At 39.5% G+C, this 11,389-nt stretch overlaps 1 protein-coding gene across 6 annotated transcripts in view; it reads right to left on the bottom strand.

Annotated features, from left to right (window-relative positions):
• The window catches only part of RGS6 (regulator of G protein signaling 6), a 614,581-nt gene that overhangs the window by 601,254 nt on the left and 1,938 nt on the right, over positions 1-11,389 (bottom strand). The gene's annotated exons all lie outside the window — the stretch shown is intronic.

Raw genomic sequence — 11,389 nt, 5'->3', positions numbered from 1 at the left:
GCCGCAGTCCCTTCTCCTCCATTCTCCTCTTGGGATCTTGGGCACACACGCACACGTGCCCAGCGTGAGTTTTAAGCCACCGGGTCCGGTACGCGCACCGCGGTCGACTACGTGGGAGTCCAGCGACATAGCCATTACGCTAACTGCTAGTTCCCTATTTTTCTTTTTCTTTGGAGAGGTTTTTTGCTATAGAGCGTGTGTGCTCACCAGAAAGACAGAGAGATACAAAGAGACAGAAAGTGAGAAATTACCCCCCAGGGGGGATGGCCACACCACAATCCCTTCTCCTCCATTCTCCTCTCGGGATCTTGGGCATGCACACACACACATGCCCAGTGTGAGTTTAAGCCACTGGGTCCAGGACTCGAACCATGGGCCAATACATGACTAGAAAAAGTATCTGTATTAGGAATTTGTTCCCACAACTCAACAAGAAAAAGATAGGCACTCAACAGAAAAAATAGGCAACAACCTTGAACAGGCAGTACAAAAGATGAATAAAGTGAATAAAATTGCCAAAAATAAATATTTAAAAGATAAAACATCAGGCTATAGAGACGGCATAAAGGTTATGTCACTGGTCACTGGACTCCCATGTAGTCAACTGCAGTTCGAGACCTGGACCTGAAGGCTTAAAACTCATGCCATGTGTGGGTGTATGTGTGCCCAAAATCCTGAAAGGAGAATGGAGAAGAAAGAATTGCGGCGTGGCCATCTCCCCTGGGTGGGAGGGAGATTTCTCACTTTCTGTCTGTCTGTCTCTCTGTCTCTCTGGATAGCACACTCGCCCTATAGCAAAAATCTCTCTCTAAATAAAACAAGACATAAGATCATTAGTCACCAGAGAAATGCAAATTAAAACCACAATAAGATACCGCTACACACCCAAAAATTCAAAAGTTTGGCAACACCAAATCTTGCCAAGGATAGAGAAAGTGAAACACTCATAAGCTGATGACAGGAGTATAAACTGTACACTCACTTAGGAAAACTCTTTGTAAGGACCTACCAAAGTAGTGTGTACTTATGCCCTATAGCACAGCTAACCAGTTTAGGTACATACAAAATAGAAATCCATTCATACATGTACCATAAACACCTAAAGAATGTTTATAGAGTACTATTCAAAATATCCCTAAGGTGGAAAACATGCCAAATATTCATCAACAGTAACTGAATAGTTTGTAAAATATCACCAAGTAAAATATTGAATGGCAATAAAAATGAATAAACTACTGCTACATATCACAGCATAGATGTACTCTTTCAACATTGTACATAAGAAACCAGAAAAGGGACCAGCAGATGGCATGATTGTTAAGTCACTGGACTCCCACATAGTTGATTGTGGTTCGAGTCCAAGACCCAGTGGCTTAAAACTTACACTGGGCATATGTGCCCAAAGTTAAAGAGGAGATTGGAGGAGAAGGGATTGTGACATGGCCATCCCCTCTGAGGTCTGATTTCTCACTGTCTCTCTGGTGAGTACACACACCTTATAACAAAATTCTCTCAAAAAAAAAAAAAAAGAAAAAGAAGGCAGAAAGGAAAATGTACACACAAATATGTATGACTCCATACATATGCTATATATTTCAAAAATGAAAACTGTATGGTGTTGGAAACCAAGTTGCCACTGAGAAAAGGAGGTATGTATTCACTGACAGGCACGTGAGGTAGTTTCTCAGGGTATATTAACATTCTGTTTCTTGATCTGAGAGAGATAACATAGATGTGTTTGCTGTTTAAAAATTAATTGAGCAATAATTTGTATACTTTTAATTAAATGTGTTGTACTTCAGTAGAATTGTAAGTTTAAAAAAGAATAGTGCATGGGACCAGAAGGCGGGATGGTGGTTAAGGTACTGGACTCCCAAGTGGCCCCACCATGATTTGAGTCCTAGACCTGGTGATTTGAAAATCTTATCAGATGTATATGCATGTGTGCCAAAATCCTGAGGGGAAAATGGAAGAGACAGGATTGTGGCATGGCCATCTTCCCTAGGGTATGATTTCTCGCTTTCCCTCTCACTGTCTTTTCCCTCTCTCTCTGTCTTTCTCTCTCTCTCTCTGTTAAGCACATGAGCCCTATGGGGAAGGGGGGAGCAAGCAAGAAAGAATAGTGCAAATAAATACAGATAGGGGGAAGCAAAAAGAATAGTGGTTCTCTGGGTTTCCCTGTTAGCGTAATGGCTATGTCACTGAACTCCCATGTAGTTGACCACAGTTCAAATCCCAGACCCGGTGGCTTAAACTCACACCGGGCGCGGATGCATGTGTGCCCAAGATCCCCAGAGGAGAATGGAGGAGAAGGGGTTGCAGCGTGACCATCTCCCCTGAGGGGTAATTTCTCGCTTTCTGTCTGTCTCTCTGTCTTTCTCTGTCTTTCTGGTGAGCACATGCGCCCTGAAGCAAAAGGCTCTCTTAAAAAAAAAAAAATAGTGGTTCTCAAGGTGGCATGTACAGCAATGCAGAAAGTGATGTAATGGCAGGGTTATGCTTGCAGGGATGGGCAAGAAACCAGAGGTTATGCCTGTCACCACTACATGTACTCACCCCTATTTATGCAGTAGGCATAAGTAGGCATAGACAAGAAGCAGTAATCACCAAATGAGAGAACTAGGAGACGGTGAAATTAAAGACATACAATTAAAGAAAAGTTTCATAATATCTTCTAAGAGCTGGAAAGTCTTCCAACTCTTTTTTTTTACTTTTATTATCATCATAATCTTCTTTATATTACATTGGATTACATATAACTTTATAGTGTATTACATTGCTTTTTCAAAAGGGAATGCCATGCATGTCAGTCAATACAGAGACATTAATCTCCTCGCTTCATCATTCAATATCTTTTCTATGTTTTTCCCAATCATTATTATTATTATTCTAATTATTTTTTAAAACAGTCAATCACTATTTCTCATTTTGCTTGTAAAAAGACTTTACCCATCATGAAATACTTCTCAGACCAATCCAGTTGAGAATACTATACATGTCATCACCAACAGGTAATAAGCCATATCTGTTTCTCACTAACATCCTGTCCCTCTATTGTTCTCTTGCTATCTTTCTCTATCCTCTTCTCTTCATCCGAAAGTCTTCGAACTCTTGTAAAATGCTCCCAAACTCCCATAGTGACTTGAATACTCAGTATTTGTTCTTAATAATTTTATAATGCCCAGCAAATAAATTCCAAAATCCTTTGGACAGTATGGAAGTTTGAGGCAGTTACACTTCTTTAGCATATTTTTTTGTATCAGGTTAACTTCATGTGGTAAAGAAGGATGAGGTTGTAAACAGGGTATACCTTATAACCAGACACAAGGACTGGACCAGTGTAGACATGTGAATAATCAGGACCAAAGCCTACTTTGAGACTGAGATAAGGACAAAGAAAGAAAGAAGATCCCTTTCCTGAGGAGTGACTGTGTAGAAAGAACATGAAAGTAAGAATAGGATTAACCATCTTCTTTTTCTCTCGTGTCACAGAAGGAGGAATTCAAAATGAGGTAGCAAGTCCCTGGATCTAGCCATGACTGAATCCTCAGATTTATGATCAGATAAATTTATATGTGAGTTATATATGTAGATATTACTTGCTTAGTTAGAGTATTATTAGGTTTTTTTGTCTGCATCCAAGAGAGATCTAAGTCACCATCATTATCATCACCATTATCACATATATGTAGCATTCAAATCCTTCCATAGACTGGCTCCAATTTGCATTTCTAGTCTTATCTATCACTGTTCATCTTTATATACCCAACAATGTGACCAAGCTCAACCACAGAAAACTCTCCAACCAAGAATTCCTAATAAACAAAGTTCAATTTAAACCAGTCTATATGCTTCTATATACATCTTTGATAGCCAACTGGTCATTCCTATTGAAGGTAATTAGATAATATAAGAAACTGGGGACCAGAAACAGCATTACTAAAATAGGGGAGTGGGCTGTACGGCAGATGGCAGGCAGGGAAAGTGGTTTTTGCAGAGAAGCATTTGAAAGTTAAGGAAGCCAAAAAGAAAACCTAGAATTGACAGCATATGCTTTGGCATGATGCTATATACCCTATGCATTGGGGTGAGATATATGAGGACTTCCTAACCAATCTGCCAAGTAAGTTAAATAAAGTTTGTCCCAAGATTCATCTACTTTACCTTTGAGATGCAAGGAGAGCAGCCAACCTCTCCTCAGTCTTAAAGTAGCAAAGACATTGAACATTTGGACAGACAGCCTGACGTGGTGGGGGAAATGCCCATCGGGATGGGAATTGCACGTTGACAATAATAACGCAAAGCCACCTGTATGCCTTTCACTGCCAGGGAGTGGTATTCTGAAAAACTGTAAGAAACCATTGGAAATGCATTACGGCATACCCTCTACTATCAACCTAAGGGGTAGAATGTCACTTATCTTCAACTTTTGTTTTCTCACTTTACCTTCAGTAAACATGACAAATATGTATTACAGTTCTGTTTATAGCCTAGATTTCCCCTATCCCTGTTTTCATTTGTTTTAAGTCCATTAACAGAAACTTCTCCTGCCAGAAAGGCTTTAAGAACCTGACTCTCAGTAGAGAGGTATTAAGTAGAGAGGTATTCTTTACACTCTATCACCTCCACCTTTTATATACACTGAAATGCCTCAGGCCCATCTTTGCCATCTGTGTCACCTAGTCCAATCTGAAGGGGTTGAGGGCACTCCTTGGTTCATCAAGATCCAATTCACTTACTCTACCTCTTGGGTGAAATCTCTCAGTCAGAAATCATCTCTTCCCCATCCCATTTATATATGCCTCACTTACCACACTCTGTTTCTCCATCTCTTTTCTCTTATAGAATTTTAAATTTCTTGATCACAGGAGCCACATTTGAATAATCACCATCTAAAAAGGGGTCACTGGAACCAGAGCAAACTGCCTGACATGGACAAACAGACAGAGTGAGGAACAGGAAAGAGCAGAGAGACCATAGATCATCCATGACGTGGGGAAGGGAGCCTCCTCCCACCACCTGATTAAGAATTGGCTATACCAGAGGTGGTTTGCAGGTACACACTTTCAGTAAGGCCCTCTAAGCAATCACAACTTCTCATCCCAGTTCTGCAGCTGGGAAGAATGCAGATCAACAGTGGCAAGCTACTTTGTCTCAAATGGCATACCTCTCCTGGCTGCAGGCAGAAACCAGGAGCCAAGCCCCTAAACCCTTAAACTATCTACTGAATTGAAAATAAGAGTAACTTCCCATAAAAGAAAAAATCTAAAATATAATCAATAAATTTATTCTTTGTGAATGCATCCTTTCTATTTTGATCAGCTGCTGAATCAGTCCCTGTATTAGGATGTATACTCAGCAAAATAATATAATGGTATCTTCCTGCTTGGTTTGGAATCTGAATACAGTAGCACTTACATAGCAGTTTAAGGAGAAAATATTGAATACATTGGACTTTTTTTTTTAAGTTTTTTTTTTTTTCTAGAGAGGTCACAAATAGATAAAACACATCTAGCTTAAGTAAGTCTTTCTCTTGAACTGGTTAATGTATATCTACATACCATTTTTCTAGTTAGAAGTAGATATAATGACTAAAAGCTAGATTTAAAACATGGCAATAATAGGGCTTTCTGGGTAGCATATCCCCTTAGCTTTGACACAGCCCTCACCTGTCCCTACTACCCTGCCATCCCTCAGGTTTAACCCCAGATACCATTCATCATCACACATAAATGTTGTTTTGCTTTTAAAGAAAAGATTATTGGGTGCCCATGACTCTATTGAAAATAGGTCAGAGAGCCCCATGGTTCAAGAAAAATGTGCTTCACACACAAAGCATATTTTTGATGCAAACATAAAATTAAAGTTACCATGGTGAAAGAAACCCCACTTGTTTCTCTCATTTAGTTTGCCTCGCTGGTCCTATTAAACATCTGAGTTTGGCATAGGCACAGTGGTAGTGCAACCCTCTGAAATTCTGGAAGCCATATGGAAGACTAAGTTCTGTTTCCAGCTAAAATCATGCAAGCAATACAAGTGAGGGTAAGGACCAGCCCCATAGCTTAGTAGTTAGGGAAGCAAGATTCCACATGGCCAACTGACAGTACTATGCCAGGCACAAATGCATGCATGCCCAAAATCCCAACAGGATGAAGAAATGGAGAAAAATGGATTGCAACATGATCTTGCCCCATGAGGTAGGGGGGGCTTTCTCCCTTTCTTCTGTTTTTCTATCTCTCTCTCTCTAATAAGCACATGTGCCCTCTGGAAATTAAAAAAAAAAAAATGAGGTGGGGCCAGCAGGTGGCATGATAGTTAAGGCACTGGACTCCCATATGGCCAACCACAGTTCAAGCCCTAGACCTAGCGGCTTGCTTTCTCACTTTCTCTCCCTCTCTCTCTCGAGAACATATGCCCTATGGAAAATTTTTAAAATGATAATAATAAATAAAATAAAGAATGCTTTTAAAAATATATTTAAAAAAACTGAGGATCAGCCACATACACCTTGCATCTATACTCACACCAGTTCATACATCTAAGTCCATATCAGCCCATATTTCCTCCATTTACCCCAACACATGGCTGTCAATCTGCAAGTCAATCAACTCAGCAAACATTTATCAGATGCCTACTTTGTGCCAAGCACCAGAAAAAATTCCAAGAACATAATGAAAGAATAAAACTTGGGCTTGTTCCAGGTGTGGGTCATAATCTGGTATAAGAGATATCCAGATAGCAGTGATCTCTTTTTCACTTCCCTTCTGCCTTTGGTCTCAAAGAAAAGATAACATCTTCAGTTACCACAAAGGCAATCTTCCCTACTCTACCCTCTCCCACTAAGATGTCTGGGCCATTCGCTTTCTACAAGCTTCCTCCAATCCCAGTGTTAGGACTATAGCACAAGATCCTTAAAGGTTCTTGGGAGTCCCTCATATGCTAGACTGAGATTAAGTCCTCAGAAAAAAAGGGGACTGTGGAAAGGAATGGGAACTATTACCCAGAAATATTCTTTTCCCAATAGACTTACCATCAAAATTATTAAAAAAAAAAAAAGGTCTTTTGGTATGATGGTTCCATCTTCTCAAGCTATAATGCCTCCTCTTCCAGGTTCTCTATACAAGACCCCATGTCCTCTTCAAAGTCACACATACTCAAGAGATATATTTTTAATTCTTACTTACAGATAAGGAAATCGAGGTTCAGAAGAGCATAATTATAGGGTTTTCAAATGTCTATTGTACTACTTTAAGAGCAAACAGGGGCCAAGTGGTGGTGCAGTGGTAATACAACTGAACTTGCATGGAAAAGATCTTGGGTTCACATCCCAGGACCTCCCTGGGCATGGTGGGCACATGTAAACATGTCCATGATCCGGACTAGGTCAGACTGGGCATGAATCACAGTGTGAAGGTTCTGTTAAGGGTACCTGTCTCTCACTATCTCTATCTCATGGAAGAAAGAAGTAAATAAGTTTACTTGAGTGAGGGAAAATAAGAGAGCCACTGATAGCAGTTCTCTGGGCTCTGTGCTAGCCAGGTCCTAGCGAGTGCCACAGAGGTGTTTTAGGTACTTCCAAAGGAGTACTATCACTAGTTCACTTTCATGTAGGAAACTCCTCATCTCTTAAGGTTTTGTGTAATGAAAACTTCCATGTGGGCCAGAAAATAGTCTCTTGGGGAGGGCAGATACTAGTGAATGAGGAAACTACCATGCAAAAGATGTAAATGCTTTTTCCTTTGACGGTTTTACCAAACTATTTAGAGAAGCCAAAACAGAGAGCTTCCATGATCATTCACCTGAATAATCATAGTTAATTGTATGTAAATTAAATCTCAGTAACTCTGTTAAAATATTCAGTACAAAATGTTTTAATTGACCACAGTTAAATAAGCATCTACTTTGTTCATATTCAAGTACTTACCTATTTTTTTCTTTCCACACATTCAAAATAGGTGTGCTCTGTATCCATTGTTTCTAACACCTATATAAAAGTAAAAAATTGGGGGCCAGCAGGTGGTGTGGTGGATAAGGGCGCTGGATTCCCACATGGCCAACCATGGTTCAAGTCCTGGACCTGGTGGCTTGCTTTCTCACTTTCCCTTTCTCTCTCTCTCTCTCCCTCTCTCTCTGTCTCTCTCTCATCAAATAAAGAAAAAAAATAACAATAACAAATGGAAATAAATAAATAAATAATTCTTTACCAAAAAAATTTTAAAATTGATTTTCTATTCAAAAAGTAGCTACACAGAGCTGGTAGATGGCATGGTGGTTAAGGTGCTGGATTCCCACATGGCTGATCAAGGTTTGAGCCCCAGAACTGGCAGCTAGCTTGCTTGCTCTTTCTCTCTTTCTCTCATCAAATTTAAAAATAGCAGTAAGAGGAACCAGCAGATGGTGTAACAGCTACATCGCTGGACTCCAACAAAGTCAACTATGGTTTGAGTTCTAGACCCAGTAGCTTAAAACTCACTCCAGGCACATGTACGTGTGTGCCCAAAATACCGAAAGGAGAATGGAGGAGAAGGGACTGCAGAGTGGCCATCCCTAGGGGGTGATTTCTTACTTTCTCTCTCTGTCTCTCCAACTCACACATGTGCCCTATAGCAAAAATCTCTCTCTCAAAAAATAATAATGAGAAATAAATAATTCTTTATGCAAGAATGACCTAAAGTCTTAACTGCGGTATTTCAGCCAGCTGGAATCTCCTACCTATCAAATACATTCACTCACTAATCTCAGTAGAGGGAAGTAGTGAAGACCACCACACTTTGGTGTCAGGCAGGCCTGGGTCTAATTTATGGCACTACCGCTTTATTAGATTTGTGGACTTGTACAGGTTAATTTGTTTCTCTAAGAGTTTTGTTTCCTCTGGGACCTATCTCCTAGAATGGTAATGGGACTCAAATGAGAACTACTCTGCCTTATTTTTAGTAGGAGGGGTTGGTAGGCGAAGATGAGGGGGGTGTCAATGCTTGCTTTACCTGCTGTGTTAGTATTAATAATTGGGGTAATTCATAGCAGACTCCCTCTACTCCCTTTCTGGAATATGTATATGTTATAAGAAGTGAATAGCTTCTTAGAGGTCTCGGGGAAGCAATGATGAAGTATCTGGTTTGTAACATCTCAAGCAGGTACTCCTAGTTGTTATTTAATGTAACTCATTAGGTTTAATGTTCATTTAAACTGCCCATTTGTAAGCAGTTTTGCTTTCCTTGCAATTTGAAGACTGGTTTCATGACTGACTGTTACTCTTATTACAGACTTAATGGTTGCAAATTCTAGATGATTATTCTCTTTTATCTTGAACTACTGCAGGAAGTTTTTCCTCCATAGAGAAAACAGATATTGATTCAACCAATGTTTACTGAACACCTACTGGCAGGTACATTGCTGAGCAGTGAGAAGACAGAGACAACAAAAAAAAAAGTGAAATGGGGCTTTTGCCCCCAAGGAATTTACCCTCTAGTGGTCACCAGACCAGCAGAGTCAGAGTCATCAGGGGACTTGATAGGAATGTCAGTTCTCAGGCCCCAGCCAAGACCAATCCAATCAGAAACTCTAGGGGTAACCCCCAGCTATCTTCAAACAAAGATCATCTTCATCAAATGTCAAGCAACAAATATGTCATTAGCTTACTGAGCTAAATCTAGAAGTGTCATTTGTCCTTTGAGTAAAGGGAGGCCCAGAGGCCTAAGGCCACCTGAGAAGTTGCTGGAGGAATTGCACACAGGACCAGGTCTCCCTCCCTGAAAGGTCAGTGTTCTTTCTTTCTACTTCTTTCCTCACATTAATTCCTAAATCAGATGAGAAGCCCCAAGCATTATCAGCCCAAAGTCCAAACACTGGGGAGAGAACCTACCTTGAAAATAAGGATCATGAACAAAAATTGAAATCTGATTTATCTAAGTCACCCAGTAAATGAGCAGTCATTTCCCAAACCCTTGCCACGTATCCAGGTTCTATGTGCAAGATCGAAATCAGGAGGGAAGGACAGAAATACAATGAATAATGTGACTAGAATAATATCTGTAAGGATTTACAGTCTGAAGAAATGCTAATAGTGATTCACCCTCCATGGGGGATACAGATAATCTCTCCTTTCTTCTTAGTACTTTCATGAATTTTTCCTAATGGCTAAACACTACTATTTATAATCAGGGAAAAGTAAAACAGCTTTTGAAATGTTAAATCCATATCACTCAACAGGAAGATTTATTCTGTAACTCCATTCCTCCCATACAGTAGGATAGTGTGTGTATAGTAATTATTTATATCATGCCATATGTTACAATGAAGATGAAATTTGGTAAATATATTCCTTCCAGCTGGCACTGAAAATGAAGAGGTTAAATGCATTCCTAGGTTCAAAGCACAATGAATTAAGGCAAGCTAACTGTGAAGCCTAAGGAAAAATTAATCCCAGTATTGAGATCTCTGAGAGCAGCCCTTTTGAAAAACATTTAGTGACACACAGCTCTTTGCTCATATCTCCCTGATGTTTAACCCCTGGCACAAAACAGAACGTTCAGCAATTCCTGGCAAAGTCTTAGGAGTTCAGGAGATAAAATGCATGGGAGAAAATCAGAAAGATAAAGAACAGAATGATCTTATATTCGCATAAAATTCTGTCCCTGTGGACAATAAGATATCCAAAACTATTGTCCAAATTACCCTTTTTTTTTTTTCTCAGTACGTGTCTGCTTACCAGAAAGCTATGTTGGCTATGTTATTCCACAAATCAAAAATAAATAAATAAATAAAATATATTTAAAGAGGCGTTTTAGTCACAACAGTATCACTGTAATGTTTGACTCCATAAGACAAATCTGTTGCTTCAAAGGAAAACTAGGATTGTCGTATTGAAACTCAGCAATATAAATTTGGTGAACAGTAATTGTAATTTCTTGAAGGAAATAGGGAAGTAAAGTTAAGAATTAATGGAATGAATATGGAAGAGGAAAAACCAGTAATTATCTTCATCGAAATCCACATAATAGGTGACATTTCTAGAATTTGCAGACTCAGGAAAGGATGAGTTATTGGGACTATACTCTCTCTCGCCCTCTCTGCCTCCATATATATGGAATAAAATATTACTTACATACACACACACACACACACACACACACACAAGATTACCAATTTACACAACAATTTAGCTTAATAGAAGCATGACAGAACTCAGAAAGAATTTATCAGCTTGGCTCTTCCTGTTCTGCATACAAGGTTTTGCTTACAAAGGTGTAAGGAAGTCTCAAAATCCCCAGTTCCCCACTTTCTTTTTAACAGGGTAGTTCTACCCATTGCAAAATTTTAAAAGACTAAGAATAAAAAATACACAACTCATAGAAAGTTTTCCACCAACAGCCCAGTTCCCGTTCCATAT

This window comes from Tupaia chinensis, unplaced genomic scaffold, assembly GCF_000334495.1.
Source record: "Tupaia chinensis unplaced genomic scaffold, TupChi_1.0 Scaffold148607_1, whole genome shotgun sequence".
Classification (NCBI taxonomy): Eukaryota; Metazoa; Chordata; class Mammalia; order Scandentia; family Tupaiidae; genus Tupaia; species Tupaia belangeri.
Note: the sequence above shows the minus strand (reverse complement) of the source record. Positions and strands in the feature narration are given on the sequence as shown.